Here is a 26,644-nt window from a genome sequence, read left to right as displayed (position 1 = left end):
TGGGGGACTTTTTGTATTCTTTTTCAGGCACTGGCATGGCAATTAAAAGGTCCCAGCTGTAATGATGCCAGAGAGGGTGTGGTCTCCCACAGAGGAAAGCTTACACGGCTCATTTAACATCGTTGCATCCTTACAGCAGCCCTAACTGTAGACTTGGTCAATTACCTTTTCGTCAACAAACCAGAGCTCTTGGTTTGACATTTACTCACACAGTAGTTATTTATTCAGTGTCACACGGTGAGCACCTGATGGCCCTCAACTTGTGGCCTGGCTAGCTTTGGCAGTTTTAGTCAGAGGAGCTATTGGAGGACCTCCAGATCTCTCTCAATTCAGCAAATTTCCTCAACTCTTTGAAACCCAGTTTATGAGTCTATAAATCGAGCTCCTAACCTTCAGCCCCCTGCCTGCTGAGATAAGGTACGTGCAAGATGCTTAGGTTGACCCGCAGCCTTATTCTGTGTAGCTTTTTCTTTACTGTGGCCAAGGAGAAGCCTGTGGTCAGATAGAGATTAGCATCTCATTTTCTGTCACTGAGCTTCTGGGTGGAGTCACTTGGTTGAATTTAACAACTATTGTGTCTATTTTGACCTAACTTTCTACTTCTAGTTTATCTTTGAGCAGAGCACTGAGGGTTATTTCACTCTTGTCTTTCTGCTCCTCTCTCTGTCTCTTTCTTTGTCTTCCTACCATCAACAACACCACACAGTTCTCCTGGGTACCATGTTCATGGGTGAAGAAGCAGGTACACCAGCCAGTTCAGCTCTTATGAAGCCACCTTTCCATGTGTTTCTAAAACTGTGGCTAATACCAGTTCCTCCACCTGGTTAATTTGTTTTCAATTACTGCTATCAAAAGCAGTAGTAACTTCTGGTCAGTCGAGGGAAACTACGGAATGCTAGTTTCTCCAGATATAAAAACTGGTTGTAGCTATCTTATGATGCCACTTTCTTTATTTGGGATCACATGAAAGAAAGGTCTGGGAAGCGCTAACTGGTACAAGGTAGAAACCAAAAAGTATTTTTAGAAGGTCATAGTGATATGTACCTTGAATTCCAGCAATTAGGAGACAAAGACAATCGGGTTCCTATGGGTTTGAGACCAGCCTGGTCTAGATAATGTGTTCCACGTTGGCATAGCTACATAGAGAAACCATGTCTAAGACCTAAACCCAACAAAAATATTTCTTTTTTCTATTATTGACATTCTCTATGGATGTTTGATGCTTATACATGCACTTTCATATAAAGGGAATGGCTTCTATTGTCAACCTAACATCTCTAAACATAAAAGATCCCTTTGACCTTATGCTGGACAATTGTGGTGCACACCTTTAATACCATATCTTGGGAGGCAAAAGCAATTGGGTCTCTGAGTTATAGGCCAGCCTGGTCTTCACAGTGAGTTCCAGGAGAGTCAGGGCTATAGAAAGAACCCTCTCTCAAAAGAAAAGGGGTAGGAAAGAAAGAAAGAAAGAAAGAAAGAAAGAAAGAAAGAAAGAAAGAAAGAAAGAAAGAAAGGAAGGAAGGAAGGAAGGAAGGAAGAAAGAAAGAAAGAAAGAAAGAAAGAAAGAAAGAAAGAAAGAAAGAAAGAAAGAAAGAAGAAAGGAAGGAAAACAGAAATAAGCAAAAAGTCCCTTGACCTATTTAAAAAATAACTTCCTTCTCGATGTTTTTTTCTGGGCTATCTAACCAGAACAACCAGTACAAAGGTCAGGGTGGAAAAGGACAACCTTTTGGCTTCGCTTTGATCAAACTTAAATGAGTGAACCAGAGTCCCAATAAACAGAGTCATAGTGCCTTGCATTGAAGTCTTCCTGTAGGAAATATGGCCTTGCATTGAAGTCTTCCTGTAGGGACTATGCTCAGGGACTTTGTAGCAAAGTGACATGACTGAACAAAAGTAAAATTGCTGTGTTTATCCTCAGACTACAGCCTTGGTCAACTTTGTGTTTGCACAATAGAATACTCAAGAATAGATGGTTAGCATGGGGAAATATGCTTGGACTGTGGACCTGTTTGAGGACTTGGAGGTCAATGAGTTTGGTCCCAGCTTTGGAGAAGGTCTTTGTGCTTCACTGTCATGTGACAGAGGGGGAAAGGCAAGAAAGAGCAGAAGCAAGAGGAAGCCGAATCACAGCCTTCTATCTCTCTGGTGAGAGCATTTGTCATTAGAGTATACCTTCTGGTACTGTTGTACTGGAAATTACGTTCCCAACACAGGATCCTGGGATACATGATGAAACTCCTCTAGACACAAATGTACTCCCCTTGATTTCCCTTCAGTATTTGCTATGATTTTTAATCAATTCTCTTTTACCATTTAAAATTATTTTATTATGAGAGATGGGACCTCAGAGGTTGAACATTTCTGTGTATTATAATATTAGTAACTATTCTACTTATAGAAAAATGTTGTATAAAATTGATTGAAAATGTCTCTCTGTAAAATTAATTATAATATAGACTATATTGAGGGAATCTTTTATATGCATAATATTGTCATTGGAAATAAGGATATTTTTTTAAAATGCAGATATCCATATTGTTCAAAAATTTACAAGACTATTTTCTGTCAGTTAGCCTCATGTCTACGCTCTGGCCTTGTTTGTGCTCTGCTGGTCTAATAGTAAGTCTATTTCCTGGTGCTTCATTCAGTCACATTAAATCCTCACCAAGGAGCTCACACGATTCTTTGACCCATTTTCACTTCAATCTTGATTGGTTTTTTAATCTTTAATATATGAATAAGGAAGCAAAAGTTTATGTATTGGCACTTGGAATTCTCTAAAAAATGCTGTGTTTGAATAAGGGGTTTTCCTCTAAGAATTTAATGTGGTTAAACGAAGCATGAAGAAATACCCTATTAGACCTGCAGTACACAAAACGATGCCAGCATGTCAGTTAAAATTACATTCTCATTACAGACAGGCTGCTGACACAAGCTGTGCTCTGGCTGTGTCAAACTTGATTTTATAATCGTGTACTAGCCTTATGGGTTTTCTCAGCAAGCTACAAGATTTCATAGTTTCACCTTTAGCTGTATAGCCAAATGGGCATAACCTGCGACAATAAGGAGGACATTAAAATATTTTTAAATTTGCTTATTTTTTATTTTGTATGCGTTTTGCCTGCCTCTTTGTATGTTCACCCCCACATGTGTGCAGTGTCTGCTAAGGCCAGAAGAGCATGTCAGATACCCCAGATCTGGAGGCAGAGATGGTTGTGAGTTACTATGTGGGTGGCATCAACCAAACCTGTCGACATGACCAACAAAGTGCTCATAGCCATGGAGCCATCTCTCTGAGTCAAGAGGTTTTAAAAAGGCATCCATAATATAGAATCTCCCTAGCTTATTACTTTAGAAGAAAACTCCAGAAATTAAGTGGAATCTGGAGCTCTGTGTTAATGTAATGATGAAAATTTCAAATGTCATTGTGAAGATTAATCCATAGTGCTGCTCAGAGTGGCATACAGTTCTAGTGGTCCTTCATCAAGGTGTCTTTAAATATAATAAGTGCATATTATACATCTGACACAATATTCATTAGGCACCAACAACACTGTGGCAAATCAGCATCAAGTTATATACAAGATATAAGATAATAAATTAGCCATCCCACCAGGTCTCAGAAATTATGTCTACAGAACAGAGCAATCTATACACTCTAAGATGGGGATAATATCTTCTCTGTATGTGGGAAACTTTGGCACATTCCAGACCCCATTCAAAAGAATGTTTAACCTGAGAGTCTTGGACTCGCACACAATGACATGATGAGCTGAGCAACTGCCTGAGGTGCAGAGAACTGACATTTATGGAATGCTTAGAATGTTACCCGCATGATTTCTTTTAAGCCCTCCACATGCCACTGACACACCTTCTGTTGGGGAAGGAACTGAAGAGGTGTGGTTATGAATCAACCCTCATCACTATTATTGCTATTATAGATAATTTAAGAATATATACTAAATGAACCCAGTTCTACACCTGGTTCCTTCTGAACCTACTCAAGACTTCCACAAGGGTATAGATATCAAGATATCTGACCAGCATCCAGATATCTCCAAGGCTGTCTCACTGTCTCAACTCTCTAACACTAAACATGGCAATTAATTAAGTTGAATGCAGAGGAAATACGACTAAGTAGCCTCGGTAGTTTAAAAGCAATACAAGATTCATCTGGAACACTGTCCTTAGCAGGACAAAGTGCTGTGCTCATCAACTCCCAGCTGCTATTGTTACCCAAATGAGACCTTCACAAGACTGGGCTCATTGAGGATCTTCCACAGCTGGGCTAGGCTCATCAAAGTCTGCCTTTCTCTGAGGATATACAAGCAGTTATTGGTAGTTGACAGAGACTTAATTACTTGTAAGTCACACACCATCTTATAAATAGCCTTTTACCCAAGATCATACATGTAAACCTAACTAAACCCACTGATTCAACATAGAAGGTTTGAGTAGACTAATTCATTTGATCTGCCACTGGTACCTTGTTTAGGGTGAAAAGATTTTTGTCCATCTATTCAAGAAAAGTCATACAATAGGGACCATGTCACTGCTTGGTATATGAAAGTTGGCTATAGCAGGAGTTTGTTAGCTTCTTTGTCATGCTACCATATGGTACCCTGGAGGAACACTGGTCAAGCAATCAGGGCTCTACATCACAATACCTATGCCACTTCATGAATGGTGAAACGATGTCTCAGCCAATGCCTCTGCATATAAATACAGGCTGTGTTAGGTTCATTGTCAACTGGTCCCCTGTTTGATGGGGTCTTTGTTGTTATTGTTGTTGGTGTTGATGCTGCTGCTGCTGCTGCTGCTGTTGTTATTGTTATTTTGAGGCAGGATTTTAGTGCCCCAAGCTGGCCTCAAATTCAAAATCCTCTGGTCTCTGTCACTTACTTATTAGAATTAATAACAGATAAACAATATCACACCCAGATTCCTTGCAATGTTTGCCACAATAGATTCTCAATATTTGTTAGTGGAATCAATGAATCAATAAGTGAAAAAGGGCATTGTGCAAAGCCATTTGCCTCAATGCAGTCAACAAGTCATTTCTCTAGCTGACTGAAGGCAGATATTGGGGCTCAAAGGCAGCTCTGACTTTGATATAGAACCCCCTGTTCACCTACCTGAAGACATCACTGTCATTGGATAGCTTGGAATAATTTCCCAGGGCTCAACTTCAGCATGTGCTCAAAGGGGGGAACTTTGATGTATGTTGTAGAATGCCAAGCAGTATTGTTTGGAAACTCATCTGTTTTATTACAAAGACAAAGAGCTTAGGTTGAACCTATATCTGCTCTATAGATCAGTGTACATGAAGAAATGATAAAGAGTGCGGGAGCAAAGATTCAAAAACCCCATCAGCTTCAACTCTGCATCAATTCCTGAAAATCAGTCTGCATAACAAGAAAGAAGATACATCAAAGACCTCCTGAGGCTAGAGAGATGGTTCATCAGTTAAGAACACTAACTGTTCTTCCAGAGGTCCTACGTTCAATTCCCAGCAGCTACAGTGGCTCACAACCATCTGTACTGCCCTCTTCTGCTGTTTTTGAAGATAGTTACAGTATACTCGTGTATACATAAAATAAATAAGTAAAACTAAAAAACAAAAACAAAACAACAACAACAAAACGTCCTGTTCAATCCCTTCCCACAAACTCCCAGAGGGAAGTAACAGATATATGGCAGACAGTGCCTTGCTTATGACCCTGGCACTATACCTAAATTGCAGAAGGTTATTTTAGCTCTAATGTTGTGTGAAGGGAAAGAGAACAGACTTGGATGACCAGCGCATGGTTTCGAATTCTTACCTCTGACCATTGCTTTTGTCTTTGAATAAGCTGGTTGGCTTCTTAGGACTGTAGAGTGCTAATTCATGAAACAGAAATAATTACAAATGCTACAGTGGATGTGTCTGCCTGCTCTCTTGGGTCATGACAAACTAATAAGGTTAGAAAGAGGAAATGATTAACTTTGTCCCTAATTTCAGAGGTTTTAATCAATGATTATTTGGTCCTTATCTCTCCTGGGCTGTGGCTAGACAAGAACTTTAAAACATAAAGAATGTGCTATCTTGTTAATTTTCTCAAAGAACCAGCTCCTGGTTTTGTTGATTCTTTGTATAGTTCTTTTTGCTTCTGCTTGGTTGATTTTAGCTCTGAGTTTGATTATTTCCTGGCGTCTACTCCTCTTGGGTGTATTTGCTTCTTTTTCTTCTAGAACTTCGAAGTATGCTGCCAAGGCACCAGAACATGCTCTCTCCAGTTTCTTTTTGGAGAAACTCGGAGCTATGAGGTGTCCTCTTAGCACTGCTTTCTTGTGTCCCATAAGTTTGTGTATGTCGTGTCTTCATTTTCATTGAATTCTAAAAGTCTTTAATATTTTTCTTTATTTCCTCCTTGACCAAAATATCATTGAGTAGAACATTGTACAACTTTCATGTATATGTGTGCTTTTTGTCATTTTTGTTGATATTGAAGACCAGCCTTAGTCGATGGTGACCTGATAGATTGCATAGGAATAGTTCAATCTTCTTATTTTATTGAATCCTGTTTTATGACCAATTATATGGTCAGTTTTGGAGAAGATACCATGAGGTGCTGAGAAGAAATATTTTCTTTTGTTTTAGGATGAAATATTCTATAGATATCTGTTTAATCCATTTGGTTCATAACTTCTGCTAGTTTCTCTGTGTCTCTGTTTAGTTTCTGTTTCCATGATCTGTCCATTGATGAGAGTAGTGTGTTGAAGTCTCCCACTATTATTGTGTGAGGTACAAGGTGAGATTTGAGCTTTAGTAAGGTTTAATTTATGAATGTAGGCACCCTTGCATTCATACCATAGATATTCAGGATTGAGAGTTCATCTTCATAGTGCCTCCTCATCTGCACAAGCACATTTCCCAGAAGCAATAGCATCTCCACAGTAGCTCCTCCCAGCCTCCCTTTCGGCTTCCTTTGATGTGTCATCTGCAATGATCTTGTCACAAGGTGGATTTCCTTAGGTAAGAAAGCTATAACCCCTCAATATAGTGACAAGGGTTTGGGGGACATAAATATTGAAAATACTAAATACATTCTAAATCTAAGGACAAATTTGGATTACATTGACTCCTGAAAAGGGAATACCATAAGGTAATGAACATATTAGGTAACTTCAACTTAAAGTTGTTAGAAGTAAGTCAGATTCAGAAACATCAATATCATGTTTTCTCTTATATGAGGAATCTGGGTTTAAATGTCTGTGCAAGTGTATGCTGGTGGGTCATAACAGGAGAAAGAGCGTATGAGAAGTTAGGAAAAGCTCTTGGTAAGAGAAAGATGAAGGTTAAGAAATGTATGTGACCTGAAAGCTGAAGGAAAGTGACAGGGCGAAGAGAGTTGGGGAGTAGGAAGAGTTGGGGTAGAGGAAAGGAACTAAAACAAAGAGCAGTGGTATCCATGTATGAAGATGTCACATCGAAACCCGTTACTTTGTATGTGAACTAAAATAATAATAATAAAATGCTGAAGACATAATTAATGTGCTTAGTATTTGCTGATGCTTCTCTGTACGCCAGGAGCTGTTGGAGGCTTTTGCTGGAGCTTATTTAATCACTGAAGCATCCTAATGACTCAGTACTTGGAATTAACTCCACTTTAGATGGGTGAAAACTGAGGCCTAGAGAGTTTAAAATATTCCAAAGGTATGCCTGAGATCGCAGAGGGCTACTCAGAGGGCTAGTCAGAGGCAGGGGAATCATCTGAAAGTATGCCTATAAGACCTGTCTGAGGAAGCAACAAGACCCCATTTCAAAATAATAATAAGATATAAGTTTAGTGATACTTGTCTGCTACCCCAGCTATTGGGAGAGGAAGACAGGGATCAGGGGTTCAAAGTCAGCCTCAGCTACAGACAAAGTTGGAGCCAAGCCTGGGTTACATGAGACCTGTACCAAAACCAACCCAAACCAAACAAAACTAATAGTAATGTGCGTGTGTATAAAATTTGATGGCTTACAAAGATATTTCAAAGATCAGTTGGGAATAAATTACTAGGCAAAAATTTGAACATTCTTCTATCACACTTTCAAGATGAATGTGTGGAGCTAAGGTGTTTCGTAGTCTTTCCTAGTCTCATTTTTGTTAATTATTTAAGAATTGTATACAATGTATTTTGATCAAATTCAGGCCTTCCCCCATCTCCTTCCCAATCCATCCTTTCCTCCCAACCCATCAGAGTTTGTGCCTTTTTTTAACCCATCAAGTCCAGTTTGTGCTGTTGGATTGTATGTCCTAAAAGTGGAGTATGTTCAACTTACCAGGGGTTACACTTAAAGAGAACTGACTTTCCCTCTCCTGATAGCTATTAAGTGTTATTCAACAGTATTCTGTTAGGAGTGAGACTTTATTCCACCTCCCTCCCTGTGCTAGGTTTTTGTCTGGCGGGAGTTTACACATGTCTTGTGCATAGTGTCTCACCTGCTATGGGGTGGTAGGGGCAGTTGCCTTGCAGCGCTGTGAAGATACTATTCCACTGTTGTCGTCCACTGCCTCTGGATCTTAAAATCTTTCTGCTCTCTTTTCTGTAACGATCCCTGACCTTTATGATGGGGTTTGATAAAGATACCTTTTTATCATTGCAACAACTGTGGATATTGTATTATGCAGTTTTGTGTTTAATGAACGTTTTCTAAAATTGCTGAATTAACGTAGAAAATAAACACTCAACCCCCATCAACATTTTGAGTCACTGTACTAAGTGATTTCCGACTACCATTTTATTTGAGTTTCAAAGCAACCCTACAAGGTAAGTAACCGTACAAGTGTCTATATATTACAGATAATGAAAGAAGCTCAGAGAGGCTAAACAATTTGCAGGGTCACCGAGCTCAGAAGAGCCTCCTTGTAAATGCAGGTATGTGCGACTGAAGAGCAACCCATGCTCTTGGGTAATGCGATACAGTGAATAGCAAACTGAGAACACTGAGACGTTCTGCTTTCTAAAAGATTCAGAGACAGTGTGATTTGTTCTGAAGTGTCATGACTCCAGTTTTACCTGTTATTTCCAAAGGACTCAAGTTTCAGCAAAGGCTTGGGAGCTCGGCAAGATCCTGGTTGAAGTTACAAACAGCTCTGATTGGAAGGAAGCTCACAATAAAATGGTTACATGCACCATTCCAAACAGGAACCATCACATGGCTCTCCCACATGGGAGGCCACTGGGCACCAGGAAGAGGACAGATAAAGGATCCTTCCAGGTTACTCAGCAGCAGATGATCAGCAGGCCTGCAGCTGTCCTATAGTCTCCTAAGAAGTGGTACCACTTCTTTCCATCTGTAGAGATGGCCTTCCAGACATTCCCTTCAAAAACTTAACAGGCAAAGCAAAACCAAAATCCACACATGCCTCTTTGTGTTACTTTTGAAGTTCCAAAGCTGTGTTTCAAGAAAAGCTCCTGAAGTGACAGAGAGGTGACTCACTCCTCACACTGGCATTTCATGTGCTGGGCACTTCACCCCTGAACATTAAATCTGCTGTGTGTGAGTCAGAGCAAACCACCTTCCCCACTTTAGAGTCTCCAAGGATTTACTGTGAAACCCCACAAAACTCTTTGGTTTCCTTTCTGATAAACACACCACATATCCTGGGCCTGTTTGTGATATCTGGACTACCTTAACAGACTTTTCTGTGAAATCAGAAGATGCCCTTGTTTGTCCAAAAAATCATAGAAATGAGCTACAGAAATGTCTCAGTGAGCTGTCGAGTTCTATGGCAAGAAAGATGCTTGCAGTTTTCATGAAGGCATACATGGGAGTCCACTGTCCACCTTGAAGATGATAAAACCTAAGAGATGAGACAGCTGTAGGACCAAGGCTTCAGATGGCAGACGTGGAAGGTAAGGTCCCTTCAGCTGACTTTACTTACACAGAGATCACACTCACGTGTCAGACATTAAGAGATCCTAAATAAGATTTCCAGATGTTTGCATCTGTAAGATCAATCCCACATGTCAGAAGATGGAGCTGAACTGGTTTTACTGATGACAGATTATCTCCTCACATGTGGAATAACTCCCACGGAAGACAGAGCTAGTCATGTCTGGTCTCCATCGGGCTAATCCTCTGTTTCCAGGCACATGTAAGAATGTTCTGCTGGCTGTGGCAGAATCTTTGTCCATCAATGAAAGGAAATCTATGACCTTTAGTATTTGCAGTTACTTATAAGGCATGGAATTCATGCTCGCAGGGTGGTAGACTAGCTAAAATTCTAGATCTAGACCTTGTATTTGCTTCTGTAGACTCTGAATTATCTGATGGGGATAAAAAAAATCACTATCTCTTTATCACCTCTGCTAAGAGATTTTCCTGCCAATAACAATGGAATTGCAATGCTGATATCTGTGTTTGATTACAGGAAGACCACAGCTCAAGCAGCATGGATCAGGAAGAGTAGTAAAAGCCCTTGCCACAGCACAGTTCAGCACTCCGCCCAAGCTTCTTCCTTCTCATAAGATATTTTTCGAATTGTAAAATTATTTTAGCAGACACAGAGCATGGTACATTAATAAATGATCAAGTGGTGTGTGCTTTTAAATGCCCGATTTGGTCTCCATAAAGAAACTGGCAAATATTCCATTAACCACAAGCCATGTCGTCATTATTTAAACTTGAAACACATTTTTCCCATCTCCTGCTGGAGAGGCTCATGGAGACTGCTGAGTCTGCGCTTGAAAACTGACTTTTAAACAAAAAGATCGAGCGGGATTATTTATGAATGTGTGTAAATTATGTAATGGTTTCATTGAGATCTCAGGGACTTCTAAGAAGCAGAAAGTCCCCTGCCGTGTACACATCTCATTTAATACCCCTGTTTCATCTTTTCCTCCGCTTCAGAGATTTTCAGCAGTTCCAGATTCACTTTGAAACAATAGCTCATTTTGAAATGTAATTTAGATATATTTATTATGTGTTCTGGGTTAGAATAAAATATTGCTTTGCTGGGAAAAAAGAAAAGAAAAAAACTCAAGCATTACATACAATCACAAAGGAAATTGTTCCTGAAAGCCATTATTCATTCATGATAATGGGCAGGTGGTGGAGTTACACCACCAAACAAAATCACGCTCAGTAAGGACAAGTAGAAAAATCAGAAAATAATCAATGATGTGAGAAACGGCATGTGCTTAGACACATGCTCTCCCCTGACTTCACCAAGAGAGGTAGAGGCAAGGATTGCTGTTCCCATGGTTGTGTAACGTAAAGCACTCCAGAACCATAAGAGGAGAAAAGGCTCTGACTACAGACAGCTGCCAGAGAAAACAAATGTGTGAGAAAGGAAAGAGGACAAGAGAGGGAGGTGAAAGAGAAATCATAAGAAAAAGAATTGGTGATGCAAAGTCCTAGAGGGGTTTTAGGGACCGTTATGCATTGTGTATTCACAGTGAAGAAAGGACAGATGTTTTTAAAAGGTGGCAAAGGAATAAGAGACAAATGAGGTCTCCGTGGAAAACATAGCACCTTTGCCTGTGCTCTTTATGGCGTGTCCCTATCCCACCTAAATGGGGAACTAGGCAAAACAAGCAGGTAATGTTGTTCCTGTTATAAATATTTAATGTTTTTAGATGCCACATGGACTCTGATGTATGCTCTAACCCACAGGTTTAAAGACTACTTTTAAAATTCAAAGAGATCGTATGTGAAAATACTTCAAAGCCTATAACATATTAACTAAAGTTTTTAAATTATTCCTCTACCACGGAATGTTATTCTAATTGCTAATGATATAAGGAAAGAATCAAGAAGTCATTAAATCAATTCTTCTGTGAACCTTGCTGATCCTAAAAATATGGATGCTTTCTGGGGCCAAAACAATAATTAAAAAGATAAATATGTATTTCTAAGTCAAGTCAAACAATTGGAAAATGAGGACTCATTAAGAATACTTTAATCATCTCATTATTTCTACAGCAAGGTTGTATATAAATAAGTTTAATTGTTTTCAGGCTAGGTCCAAGCAAAACATTTGAAACGACAAGTTTGTTTTTGTTTATTTCCCTAGGTAAAAGCTGCGCTTGACAGAAACTGACTGACTTCCATGGGGATAAATCCTTCAGTGACAAAATAGGTTATGGAAAGGCATATGGGTGTAGTGACATTTTGGTTTAATTATCTAGCCCACTGTACAAACACATGTTGATAATAAGAAAACAAGTCTAATTTCAAGTTGCTGTAAGCAGAAATGAAAACTCCCATCCAGTGAAGACATTTCCACCATAGAATTTTCAAAGTGGCCTTTTCAGATTTCATGATTCACCTGGTTAATAGAGATTCACTTAAAACTACTCTCTTGCTAACACACAGCCCAGCACACCAGTGAGGATAGATAGATAGGTAGGTAGATAGATAGATAGATAGATAGATAGATAGATAGATAGATAGATGATAGATAGAAGAAAGATAGATAGATGATAAATAGATAGATGATAGATAGATAGATAGATAGATAGATAGATAGATAGATAGATAGATAGATAGATAGATAGATAATAGATAGATGATGGATAGATAGATAATAGATAGATGATGGATAGATAGATGATAGATAGATGATAGATAGATAGATAGATAGATGATAGATAGATAGATAGATAGATAGATAGATAGATAGATAGATGATAGAGAGATAGATAATAGATAGATGGATGGATAGATGACAGATAGATAGATAGATAATAGATGGATGGATGGATAGATAGATAGATAGATAGATAGATAGATAGATAGATAGATAGATAGACAGACAGACAGATACTTACCTACACTACCTCAGTCATGGAAGAAATGGAGTCCCCTCTATTTCCCCTTCTTTTCACCTCTTGTCGTACCTCTTTATGCACAACACAAAGAATGAGTCTTTCTTAGCTTCCTCCAGAACAGAAGCAAGTTCCTTCCAAAACAGGACATAAATGCGCTTAGTAAAACCTGAGATTTTAGCTTTGCAGGGTGTCTGGCTTGTCTTTTAGGAAGTTATGGACAGATATGTCTTTAGTCAGTGTCGACAGAAACAGTTTCACCAAAGCTTGGCTTATATTCATTAGAAAAGCAAGCAGGACTTGCATTCTCGGTGAGCTCGGAAATGTCACTGCCCCAAATCACAACAAAGTCCAGCCACTGTGTGTGTGTGTGTGTGTGTGTGTGTGTGTGTGTGTGTGTGTGTCTCACCCCCACCCCAATACAGTCTACTCACCCCAATACAGACTAAAGTATGGATACCACCAAAGTCCAACTTGGTGAACCAATACATTTTATTAAAGTTGTTTATGGAAATATGTGTGACGGGATACATATAGGAACAGAATGACTCAAAGACAGTTGAATTATCAAATCCTACTCCAAGGATGACAGCTCACACAAACTGGGAATGTGAAGCACACCGCACAGCCTGACGTAATGAGTTTCCCTGCAGGATGGAATATTTCAACCTTAGAGGAAACTTACATGGCACGTCCTCTGCAGAGTGTATCATTTACTTACTCCATTACTATAATCAAATGCCTGACAAAATACATCCTAAGGCTTCCTTCTGGATCACAATTCAAGGACACTGTCCATCCTTGCAGGGAAGGCATGATGGCAGGAGGGTGAGGCAGCTGGCCGCACTGCCTCCGTGTTCAGGAAGCAAGAAAAAATTAATGTTGATGCTCCAATGGCTTTCTCGGTTGTTTTTGCCTCAAGCCCTTGAGGTGATGGTGCTCGCCTTCAGGTTCTTCCTCCTCAGTGAAATGTCACTGGAGCCAAACCTCACCGATCCTCCAGAGCATCCTCAGGGATACTCCAAAAGGTTTGCCACACTTATGGCTGAGGCATGTATCAATCCAGTCATATTTACAATCAGGATTACTATTTCATAATGTAAGACACTACTTATAGGATTATCACTTATATTAATATCTCACTATGCACGGACCCAGATAAAGGTTGTCAGCTTTCATCAAAGAATAACAATCCTGGCCAATTCTTTCTGTCCAAGGACTGCTTGACAAATGTGCATATTTCGAATTTGATTTTTATAAGTATAAGAATAAATTCTGCCTTTTAAAGAAACATTTTTACATTCTTTGCTCCTCCCATTTCATTTCTTGTCTCTTTTACTAATAATCAAACAAAAAGTTAAAGAAGTAAACCAAATCACTGACCAGTCAAAAAAAAAATCCCTTTGAATAGAAAAGAACATACTTAAGGCCTGGGTCTGTAAGACAAGAAACCAAAATTTGGAGAAGAAAGATTTTAACATCATTAAGAAGAAAGATCAGTGCACCTCATGTGGAGAAGATAAGAAAGATTTTTACTCCACAGACTATGGAATCAAAACATCTCACTGCAAACAAGAAGGCTCTGGTTTAAGATGATTTCTGACCCAGTTAGAATAAGGATGAGCCCCACTGTGCTCTCTCTCTTTCTGTTGTCTCTCGCTCCTGAGAAAGAGGAACTGTCTAGGATCCTTCCAGGGCTGGATCAACACTGTTACCACTATAATGGGATTCAGACCACCAAGAAAAGCTAGCAGAAGCCTGTGAACAAGGCAGAGAGCTATTTTCCTTAGTCTGACCAATAACTTATCAGCCTCACAAGTTTCCCAAATCTCTCTTACAGCTTTGTGCTCTGCTGAAAAATATAAAAACTGATGCAGAGAAAATAGAGGAAACTGGCACTCGATATGCTTAAGGCTTAGAGGAATCAACAGCCCCTGGTAGTGTCACACTTCAGTAAAGTCTACATTGTTATGGTTCAGTGAGAAGTGTCCCTTATAGGCTTCCGTTTTCAAACACTTTGTCTCCAGCCAGAGGGAGGTTGTGAGTTGTTAAGGTTGCACTGTTTTTCGGAAGAAATACATTGCTAGGGTTCACCATCAAGGTTATATCTGCCTGTGGCTATAGCTACAGTCCTCTGCTTCCTGCTTTTCCAAGATGTGAGAGCCCTCTGCCACACACTTCTGTTGCTATAGACAGACATGTTGCTATTGTCAAGGCTAAAATCAGAAGCCAAAGTAAGTCTTTATTCCATGTTCCTTCATGTCGGTTTTGTCATTAGTCACACTGGTAAGATAAATCACTAGCAAAGACAGGTTCTGATCTAATCGCACAGCTCATGAGCATTTGGTACTCAAGGATATGGGTTATGCTTGAATCCAGGATCGAGTAGAGAAGGGATGTGCTTTGGAAGAACCAAACTTGAAATGTGATCTCAAGAAGGCATAGGAGAGATGTAGCGAGAGTGTTCACAAGGGGACAAAACATTGGGAAGCCCAGAGATATGAGCCAGTGTGGAATCATCTAAATGGATCCAGTGGCCACAGATCAGACAAACAGGCAACAAAGGAAGACAGGACATGTTCTGTGATGTTTAAGATGAGTAAATACTGAGTCAGTAAGTATGCAAATGAGGGATGGACAGACAGGTTTGTAGTTACAGAGTCGCCAGTTATTGCCAGGTCTCCTGTATTAGCAAAAGGTTATTTAAGAGAACCCCACATATTTCCCTCTTTGGACATCCCCTGATTTATCTTTTTAAAATCAAGTAAGAAGGAAGCTGAAAAGTAAAAGAAAAAATGATAGGCATGTATCTCCTTCACCCAGAGTCAAAGTGAATGGCAGCCATTTGCAAGAAGGTGCAAACATAGGACCAATTGTGGACCTGTGCCTCACATAGTGGGGTTTTATGAAGTTCAAACATGGAAACATCTAAACTCCCATCTACCATGGAAGGATTTAAGCAAAGTTAACATTTCCACATTGATTTCCCCTTTGCTGTTTAATGAAGTAATCGGTTTTTACTACAAAAAGAAAAAAACTTGCCTTAGGGCAACTCAACATCAAGTAAAGAGTACATATAAGATGCACAATGATGTGGCCATCACAGTGCAAGCAACTTCTAGACATAGCCACACTACAGACTTCAGAAAGAACAGGATTTTGCTACTTTTGTCTACGATTGATTGATCAACCACACCTTGCAGAACCCATTGTTAGCTGCCCTACCAAGAAACCACTGAATATGTTCATTCTGTTTGGACAGAAAGAACAGTTTTAAAAAAGAAAAGAGAAGAGATAAGAAAAGAAAAAAACGAAGTATCTAGCTACCTCAGACAGTAGAGAAGAGCAGACTGGTGTAAAAGCTAACTGTTACATCAGGGTCTACTGGGAAGCAGCTGAGATACAGGTGTTGTGTGCTGCAATTGTAGTCAGAAGCATTCAGCAAGCGTCCACTCAGCGGTGTTTTCACAGATGCAATATCTGTGCCTATCAGACTAATGTTTAAAAGTATGATTTCGCCTTAGAATGTGTAGCTTTGCATCAACTTTGGGTACAAAAGAAGACATGCTGCTTGCTAGTAATAAAAGCTTGAGATCTTAAATTTGGGAAGTCTTGCATGTGCCCTGTCTTCTTTGGAAGGTAGCCTCAGGGCTGCTGCCAGAAACTGGTATTTCTTTTTGTCATAAGAAGCCATCACCTCCTCTTCCCTTCCAGCAAACATCTTGAATGCTATATTTAGCAGAACTCTCTTCGAGATTTGAAGGCCATTACCTTGTGTCTGACTTTGACACAGGGTGATGTCAAAATCATATTGTTTTACATTAAACAAACTTTGGTTTCAGTTACTTGCTCTAGGCTCAACTTTGATACATAAAGAAGGTTGAAGCTTGTCCCTATAAATGAATTACATTTGTACTTAGCATAGCTAGAAACATATCTCTGAGTAGGTTAAATAAGTTAGTATTAAGGTAACTGACCAGTAATGGGTAAGTTTTAATTGTCTTTAACAGTATACAATAAATTAATGAGATCAGGATTTTATGATTTTATTTGTTAAATTTGAGCCTTAAAGTTTATACTTTTTAACTGCAAATCTATTAGTATCAAAATAAACTTCAGACCATAGGCAGACCACACAAGATTGAAAACCTAGGGTTTTTTTTTTTCTCAAATTCTTATATAGTATACTTTAGTTTATATGTGTCTTAAGTTATTTTAAATAGGTGACTAGATATACATCTTTGTCAGTTTCTGTTAACCCAAGTAAATCTTAAAAATTCATAAACTTAAATCATTAAACATAAGTTATTTGTAAGGCCGATGTACTACAAACTTTGTTTATTTGTTTTTAATCTGTTGTTTTTTACTATTAGGAAAAATCATCATGCAAAAATTCATCCTTATCTAAAATACCTTAGAGGCATGTTGTTGTCTCCTTATTCTAATAGAAAATGTGTTTTCCTAAACAATATTTTAATCTAAGTTATATACAACTGTGTTACAGCAAATTAAGTTTACCTATACTTGGATTTTTAGGTCTCAACCCCTTTTGTTATGTTTTTACTAGCAAATTTTTTATTACATGTTTTAAGAGCATTTTTATAGGTTATATACCTATTTTTGAGCCATTATCCCAATGAACTTATAAATTCTGAGATAAAGTTCACATTTCAGTGAAAGATTGAGATATATCCTTGAACCATTTTAGTAAGCAAAACCAGGAAAGGGGGATAATGTTTAGAGAGCTAAATATCTGTGACTACATTTAGCCATTTTATTTTTATAAATAATATTTTGATTTAAATGTTTAAATGCCACAATTGATTTTAGCCATTCATGTGAGGGGAGGAAGGGAGAAGAGAGTACAGGAGAGACAACTAAGATTGGACTGGAAACTTTCAGGGGTGAACTAGAAAGCTATTGCAGTGGAAACCACCAGGAATCTAAGAGGGTGACACTAGCTAAGACTCTCAGGGATGGGGACACTGAGCCACAACTGCATCTCCTCTTACCAGGCAAGACATTCAGTGAGGGGATTTGAACACCAACCCAGCTTCAAGACCTTCAACCTACAATTTGTCCTACCTACAAGATATGCTGTGGAGAAGGTGGCTCAGAGAGGTGTGGGTGTCAGCACTAATCAATGATCGTTCCAGCTTGAGAACCATGCCATGAGGAGAAAAACCACCCCTCACACTGCCTGGAAAGCCAGGAACCAGATGCTGGATAGCCCAGAGACCTAGGATAGAACTGGCAAAAATGAAGAGGAGGATGATTCTTTACAATAATCTGCTGTACTCCTACACAGGAACCTATCATCACCACCACCATGGTGCATCATCATCATCATCACCACCACCACCACCACCACCACCACCACCACCACCACCACCACCACCACCACCATCAAGACTCCATCCAGCAACTGGTAGAAACAGGAGCAGAGACTCACAGCCTAATTGCTAGCACCAGCAGTCTGGGAGCCAACAATACATCAACTCAGAGAGAATAAAGAGTCCACATCTGGAGTTTCCCTTCTAGGGATAAGAACAGGGCTGAATGCCAGTCCTGAAGGGGAGAGCAGGGCCCAAGAAGAATAGTATCTAGTCCAACTAGGAGATAGTGCTGAGTACTGAAGGGGTGGGAGAAAAGAAGGCCTTCTTCAAGAGTATTAGTGTCCTGCCTCTCTTTTTCAATCTCTAAAGAAAGAGATCTCTGAAATGACTTAACTTGTTCATGCTTGATTGGATGTGAATGCATACACTTCTGGGGGAGGGACCAGAGATCATATATTTTGCAGAGTGGTTGGCATGGGCATATCCAGGAATTAAGGCTGCTGAGATACCCCAATAACATGCAGAGGCGTTCCAGGTGCTGTGCTGGGTGACTGAGTATCTGTGGTCCCCTCAGTTGGAGGTCATAGGCATTCCAGAACAGGCCCAGAGGCAGGGAGGGCACAGCACCACTCCTGCCCTCTCAGATCTCTGAGATCACCAGAGTTTGAGTATACCCCACATCTCCATTTCTTTCTTATCCCTTCTGGTAGCAGAGTCCACACCACACATCCCCTACAGAAAGACAGCAACAAATGGAAGCAGCCAGCAGGTTCAAAGACATCACAAAAAGGCCCACAGAGGCAACTAACTTGGGCTCACAGGGGCTCAAAGAGATGGAAACATCTATCAGGGAACCTGTGTGGGTCTGAACTGGGGTCTCTGCATACATGCTATGGTTGTGTCACTTGGTCTTCTTGTAAGATTCCTGACAGTGAGAGCAGGTGCTCTCTGACTCTTTAGCCCACTTTGGGGACACTTTCCTCTCCCACCTTGTCGAGTCTTAATATGAAGAGAAGTACCTAGCCTTATTGCAACTTAATAAGCCATGTTTAGTTGATATTTGGGAAGAGGGGCTGTTCTTTTCTGAATGTAAACAGAATAGAGTGTAGATTGGAGGGTTCAGGGAGAGAATTGGGAGGGACTGGGAGGAGAAAAGGGGAAACTTTGGGTGAGATATAATGTATGGGAGAAGAATTTTTTTAATTTAAAGTAAACACCAGAGATAAAGGGTTTTGGATACTTTGCTTACATGGTGTCAGAACTTATTACAATCTGTGTGAGTTAGGAAGTTGAATGTATCAGTTTCTGGACCACTAACACTGATTTTCAAGCTTGTATTGAGGCAAGTCATGTTGGAGTGCAAAACAAGGAGCTAGGGATTAATGACATCATAGACTCCAAAAGAGGAAAGAGACTTGAGGAGACAAGCAAGAGGAGTGGCAGTGTCTGACTTAGATTGGCAGGAACCCATGGTCAATGAGGAGTCCTGAGGAGGGAGTTGCAGAAAAAGAATCCCAGTACTAGGGCTAAGAGTACATAGAAAATGGTTAGGGGATTTTCTTCTTTCTGAGTTCAGTCACTGGGGGCTGTGACAGGAGATCAACTAGAACAAAACACCAATAATATATATAATCATCAGGAGATAGGGATTACAGATAATAAGGTAAAAGAAGTTTAGAACAAAGAGATACAGCGGGGGCAGAGCACTGAGTGAAAATAAGACAGAAACTGCTCTAAGGGGGCATTCACAAGTGGTTCCTCAGGAGAATGCCCAGATCAGAAGAGATGGGCATCTTCAACAAGATGACGGTACCTGGTTTAGCCTAGCATACTGTATAGATTTATAAAGCAGTAGAATGTAGGCAGGCAGCCCTGTGGGGAACTCACTCAAGTAGGTGAGGAGAGAGGACTGTGCGTGGAAGTGGAAGAGAGAAACAGCTGAAGAGACACTGAACTTTGGAGTCAAATATAGTGGGGGCAGAGGCAAGCAGAGGAAATGCTTTTACCACGAGAGGGATGAATTTTCAGGGTTTGTTGTTATTTTGTATTGTCTCATTCTGCTTTTTTCCTTTTGATTTGGTTAAAAGAGGGATAAGATATGCAAAAGAAGACACAGGCATGCCTCTGGGTCTTAGCCACAAACATAAGCAGGCACATTCCGAAACCACTAAACACATCCATTCTACAAGGGTAGAAAGAACAGTTTTAATAAAAGAAAACTGTCCTGCTACCTTGGACAGGAGAGAACAGCAGCCAACTGTAAAAGCTTACTGGGTTATTTAGAGGTATATGAGGCGGGGAGGCAGCTAGACAGAAGAGGTGCTTCAGTTGTGGCCAGAAGCATTCAGGTGTTGACATCTGCAGTCAGGAGCAATCAGACAGCCATTAAGGGTTTCTGAGAAAAGCTTTTGGTTTCTGTTTCCTAGCAAAACCAAGCTCAGGTGGGGATCAATTGAGTCACTGTCATCAGCATTGCTACTTTGGGGACTGGAACTTTTTGTGACCTAACAACCAAGACCTGGGAAGAGGTATTCAATATATGATATTTATATGTAACAATGCGTATGTATATATTAAATAAATGCACATGTACCTGGCACTTTGAAAAGTTGTTCTGTATTAATGATCTTATTGAATAATTGCAATAGTCCTACAGAATGCTACATTAATTACCTTTCTGTTGTGATAAAATACCATGACCAAAAGCAATTTAAGGAAGAAAGAGTTGACCTTTGCTTTCAATTTCAGGAGGATAAGAGATTTTCATGGCAGTGCAGACATGGTTTGATCATAAGAGCAGAAAGTTGACTGATGACATATTCATTCACACACACACAAAAGAAAACCATCAAAAATTGACATAAGATGTTAAATAAACCTTTAAAACCTACCTTCAAGGATGTTCTTCCTCCAGTAAGCGTATACCTCTTAAAGGTTCCATATCTCCCCAAAGAGAGTCCAAGTGTTCAAATAAATAAGTCTACAGGAGACAGTTTTCATTCAGACTACCAGAGACAGTAATTATTATTCCCACTTTTATAGATGAAGAATGACACTTTTCTAGACCCATGTTCTCTTAAATCCTTGAGTCTTCGACCGTGAAACATTCTGGTTGTTACACTTAAACATGATCGTTGCCCACTGGGTAGAAACCATGGCTGTAAAGCATCCCAACGAGCAAGGAACAGCCACAGATAAGAAAATGTATCGATATAATGCTGAGAGTGAATAAGAGAACACAGAGAGTGAAGAAGATACCGTTACGTTTGAAAAATAAATATTTTCATCTCTTCCAAAACATACACGAGTGTCCATAGAGAAAGGATGAAATGATGATCACATGTCAAATGTATTCCCTCCAAGAATGGATCTAGGGTAGGACACAAAGTATATGCTCAGTCAGCAGATAGTATTAATGCATAGAAATTAGGTAATTCTGCTGTAATAATGGAAGTCAATGACATCCTAGTGGAGGAAAAATACAGGAAATGATATGAAGTCAGTGTTAAACAAAAAAACAGGGCATGTTGATATAATTAAAAGCAAGAGAGTAACTGGAGGATAAGAAACTACTGTACAAATCTGATTCTCAAAATGCGCTGTACCTTTAGAATCCAGCTGTAGAGACAATACAGTATCCAAGACAGAATAAATCTGTCTATCACCACTGGATATTAAAAGTATTATTGGGGTCTAGCAAGAGGGTGCTACACGCAAATACCCAGCTACTGAGCTGAAGACCTGCATTTGATCACCGGAACGCACATGGAAGGAGGGCCCTGCAAATTGCCCTCTGATTTCCACATTTGTGCTGCAACATGTGCACATACACACATGCATGCACATGCATGCACACACACACACACACAAAATAAATAAATAAATAAATAATATTCTTAAAATAGTATATTACTACCTTCCCATTTACCTATGAACAACTTATTCTCACATTTATCTTTGTTTTAATGGACTCAATATTTTCAGATTCTACACATAAGCAGTTGTGTCCTATATGGCCTAAGGGAATGCCTTTCATGTTCGTAAGTGTCCCCAAAAAGTATCAAGTTTCCCCTACCTTTATGGGTGACTACGAGTTTCTCATAATTTAGTACACAGTCTTTAGCCAACTATCAGTTGATAGGCATCTGAGTTGCTTCTATATATTTGGTTTTGTGAATAGTATATGCGACTGTAGACATCATACTATACACTTAAATACAGACAATTCTATATGCACTTATACTTCAATAAAGATAATGGTTATTGCTTACATAAAATGGAGCAATAATTTTAGAAAATAATTTTTGCAAAGCTTTCTTATTTTAAATGCATAGGCACATAATCTAGTGATTCCGATCCTACATTTGTATGTGTGTATCCAAATGAACTCAAAACATTTGTATACAATGACTTTAATCCTTGAAGTTAAACCATATGTGTATATGAAGCTTGCATTATAATACTCCCAAACTGGAATCCAGCTGGGTGACACAGCTCTTATCTAGCCTACATGAGGCCGAAGGTTTCACCCAACCACTGAAGAAAATAGTCAAATGGAAGAAAACCCAACATCAATTTACAAATGATGAATAAGGTACATTCATAGACTAAAATATGGCTAAACACTGAAAACACTATAGTGAATGAATGACAATGTACAAAATCCAGATATTATGAGATTCTGTTTAATATTGCCACTATGGGAAATTCCAAAATCAAATAAATATGCTTGTGGTTCATAGAGAGGAAAAGGAAAGGAGCGATGACTGGTAGTTAACATGGCTTTCTTTCCTTCTCTTTCTGTCTCTATTTCCCTCTTTATCTCTCTCTTTCCTTCCTTCTTTCTTTCCTTCTTTCTTTCTTTCTTTCTTAGATTCATTTATTTATTTTTTATATGTGAGTACACTGTCACTGTCTTTACATACCAGAAGAGGGCATCATATCCCATTACAGAAGGTTGTGAGCCACCATGAGGTTGCTGGGAATTGAACTCAGGACCTCTAGAAAATCAGTCAGTGATCTTAACCACTGAGCCATCTCCCCAGCACTAACATGTGTTTCTTTACAGAGCAATGGGAATGTTCTAATTAAATAGTAGGTTTAGTTGTACAAGTTTATAAATATACCAAAAAGTAGCTCCTTGAACACATTCAAAGAAAGAATTTTATAGTAATTGCATTCCAGTAAAAATGCTTTAAGCTATTTATTATTTCAGTGATATTATACAATAATTGTATATTTATATCACTCTGCACAATATGTTTTGTGAGTATTATGGTTTGCCTTAGAATAGGTAGTTGAGAGATTCTGAATTCACTGAGAGATGTCACAATCAAGATTTACATATGGTATTTGAAGTAGCTTTATTCAGGATCCCTTTCCACAGTCAATTATAGGACCATATATCCATCTTAATCATCAAGGTGCAGTTAGATTTGTCATATGATTCTGTTATATGCTCCTGGGTATATCTGCAAATGAGCCTAGAGAACCACCCAACAGAAATACTTGGACAAGAATGTTTGCCCAGGCAGTGTTCAAGACAGTCAAGGACTAGAATCACCTAAATGAGTATCAGCACATGATCATATCTGGAAAATGTGGTGGATGTGTATACACAATGGAGTTGTAGTCACCCACAAATAAAAAAAAAGACAATTAGGTCATTTACAGAAACAACAGGATGGACGAGGAAAGAGGGCCAGAGGTACAGGGAGGGCACAGGGGATTGTAATGACAGTCATACAATCGAACAGTGCAATACACATGTATGCAAATGTTATGGTAAAATTCATTATCTTACATAAGCAATGAAATGTCATTTTTAAAACTCTCACTGTTTTGCTTGTAATTTCTAGACCTTTTCCATCAAAAGAAAGCACCTGTTTTATTTTCTTGTATTACCAATTCTTAAATCCTTTTAGAGTTACCAGGAAACTTTTGTTTTGTAAAGCTCATCTGATGTCAATTTTGAACTCTCTCTATGGTCATTCAATATTTCCATCTCCATATTTATACACTATATGAGCATAAAAAGTTTTAAAGACTAAATGCTAAGGGTCAATCAGATCTTTCTAAACTTTGCTCTTTTGCACAAACCATAGCCCACCATTCACTGTTCAACTCACACCATTGTTGACCAAGTGTGCCTTGTGGGGAAGAAAGCAGCTATGGACCATGTATTCTTCTCAAAGAATAGCCCAGAATGTTGGGTCATTTTATCCCCTTATCAAGAAAGTACAAAAGCAAATAAGTCAGTTCCAAGATTCTATCCATCTCTGCAGCAAATCTATTGAGTGTCAATGAACATCTTAGGCAGTTCCATTGTCTTTCAGGAGTTCTGGAGTTCTCTCTATACCAATGGGCTCAGGGGCCACTGGAAGCATAGAAACTCAATTTTCTTGAAATACAAAATCTAGCAGCCCAGATAAACTTGATTTCCAGTATCTCCTTCAAAAGAAATGGCCTGGACCAACACCAACAGGATGCTCATTGCATATACGGAAAAAAAATTCCATCTCCTATTTGAAGAATCAAAGGAGAGCGTATGTTTTTTTAATTCTGAAGTTAAGCCTAATTCATCAATGTTACCTTATTTATTTTCTACTCTGTGGTTCAGGTTCCCATGTTGCTCTCTTCCAAATGCTATGGAGCAGATCAGATAGCAACTCCTAGTTAGACTCTCCCTTCCTTCAGTGCCCAGAAGATGGAGGAGAGTTCACCTGAGGAGATTATTGTTTATCTGGGTCTTAAATACAATTCCAAAGTCAAGAAGAGTGATGCAAAGAGAGTCAAAGCGTTTTCCTAAAAAATGAGGCAAGACACAAAGTTTAGTGGAGCAGATGTCACACTTTAGCAAACCAAACCTGCCTCTTGTGGAGATTTAAACTCAGTGTTTGAAGTAGACCATGAGATATTCAAATACAAAATAAAACCTTTAAACTTCTCAGGTGGCACTAAAAAGCTTCCAAGTTTTATTGACAGGTGTTTGGCTTAGTAAAATTAAAATTGAGGGTTAAGAGATAGGCAGGTTTAGGTAAAGAATAAAATGAAGGAGATAAATAGAACTTCAGTTTGATTGGGATTTTACTTGATCACACTATTTCACCTAATATTTGCTAGGTGATGTGAGTTTGGTATACAGGCCCTGCTGAAATGGAGATCAGAACAACCTGCTCACAAGATGGCACGTGATCCTGTGCCTTCTCAGCGAGCTCCAAAACAGGGAAGGTCTGGATGACTGTTCAACATTTGATGAAAACCTGTGAAGCAAAATAATCTTAATCCTGAGACCTAGATTTCACACCATCCACTCATCAAATGTTTCCTTATCTTTACAGATTAAATTTTTGATCTTATACATTATAGGATTTTATAAGTTTATATTTTATATAGAACAGCTTTATATTTTTCTGTATTTAAATTCTACAGATAACCTTTTTTTCTTTTTCTTTTTCTTACTTTTTTTCTTTTGGAAGAATCTCTTGATCCAGGTTTACAGTTGAAACTAGGAAGATGAATCTCATTCAATCTTGTGCAACATCTAATAGAACATGTACTACAGAAGATGGACTTTGAAAACACTGGACAGATGGATAGATGGACAGACAGATGGACAGATGGACAGACAGAGAGATATACGGATGGATGGATGATGCACCCATAAATTAATAACATTTAAGGGTTTTTTTTCTTCATTTCAGCCCGGGTAAAGTTAAAAGAATTTTCATGAAACACCCAAGGCATGTAATTGACTTCGGTTTTAATCAGATAATTCCTTCCACTTCTATTTCTGATGGGAATCTTCACTCTGAGTTAATTTAATCGTTGCGTTCACATTCTCTTTAGAGGAGCCTAAGGCACTAAGGTGGTAGGTTCTGTTAATTAAATTAGATCAAATAATAATGATTTTTAATTTCCTCAGATCAGGATCCCTGAGCATATAGGAGATATTATTTAAAGAAATTTTATAACATTCCTTCTCTGTGATAACAAAAGCATGAGTATACTCAGTGTCCACATTAAGAAGACATTCACTGGGTACAAAAAGCCCTGAGACTTTGCTTTAAAATAACTCTCTTATCTGCTCTGCTCTAAACATCCACCATCAATATTTTATCCTTTTAGGTCAATAAAGAACCGCTTTCAAAAGTCATATAACCCATACCAGGAAAAGCAAATTATTGTCTGATTCATCAAATACTTCTTTTATCTTTTCTGTACGAGGAAGGGCAAAAACTGTCTGCACAGTTCACAAACGTTATCTATTTCACACTCAAATGCCATAAGTATAAGAAGTTAAAGAAAGTAAAGGGAGGCAGCAGGGTTGGGAAACTGGGCTTGGCTTTTCTGGCTTTGTAGCTCCTAGACTTCATTGAGCTACTTTGTGTCTCATGAGGAAGTGAATCCCAGAAAGGTACAAAGCTTAGGAATATGAGGATGTCAAGGCAAGTTACATCAGCAACAAGGAGAGACTCTGAACTTCCAGCAGACAACTG

General features: G+C 39.0%; 1 long non-coding RNA gene across 2 annotated transcripts; it reads left to right on the top strand.

Annotated features, from left to right (window-relative positions):
• The first annotated feature begins 245 nt into the window (after positions 1-245).
• LOC102553833 (uncharacterized) lies at positions 246-20,742 on the top strand. Of its 2 annotated transcripts, none has more exons than XR_005488709.1 (3): positions 246-417; positions 9,070-9,894; positions 18,119-20,742. It is a non-coding gene; the product is annotated as an uncharacterized LOC102553833 (long non-coding RNA). The 2 variants fall into 2 exon arrangements; XR_356107.5 differs by lacking the exon at positions 18,119-20,742 and adding an exon at positions 10,413-16,999.
• Positions 20,743-26,644: the final 5,902 nt, after the last annotated feature.

The sequence above is a fragment of the Rattus norvegicus genome, chromosome 8 (assembly GCF_036323735.1).
Source record: "Rattus norvegicus strain BN/NHsdMcwi chromosome 8, GRCr8, whole genome shotgun sequence".
NCBI lineage: Eukaryota > Metazoa > Chordata > Mammalia > Rodentia > Muridae > Rattus > Rattus norvegicus.
Note: the sequence above shows the minus strand (reverse complement) of the source record. Positions and strands in the feature narration are given on the sequence as shown.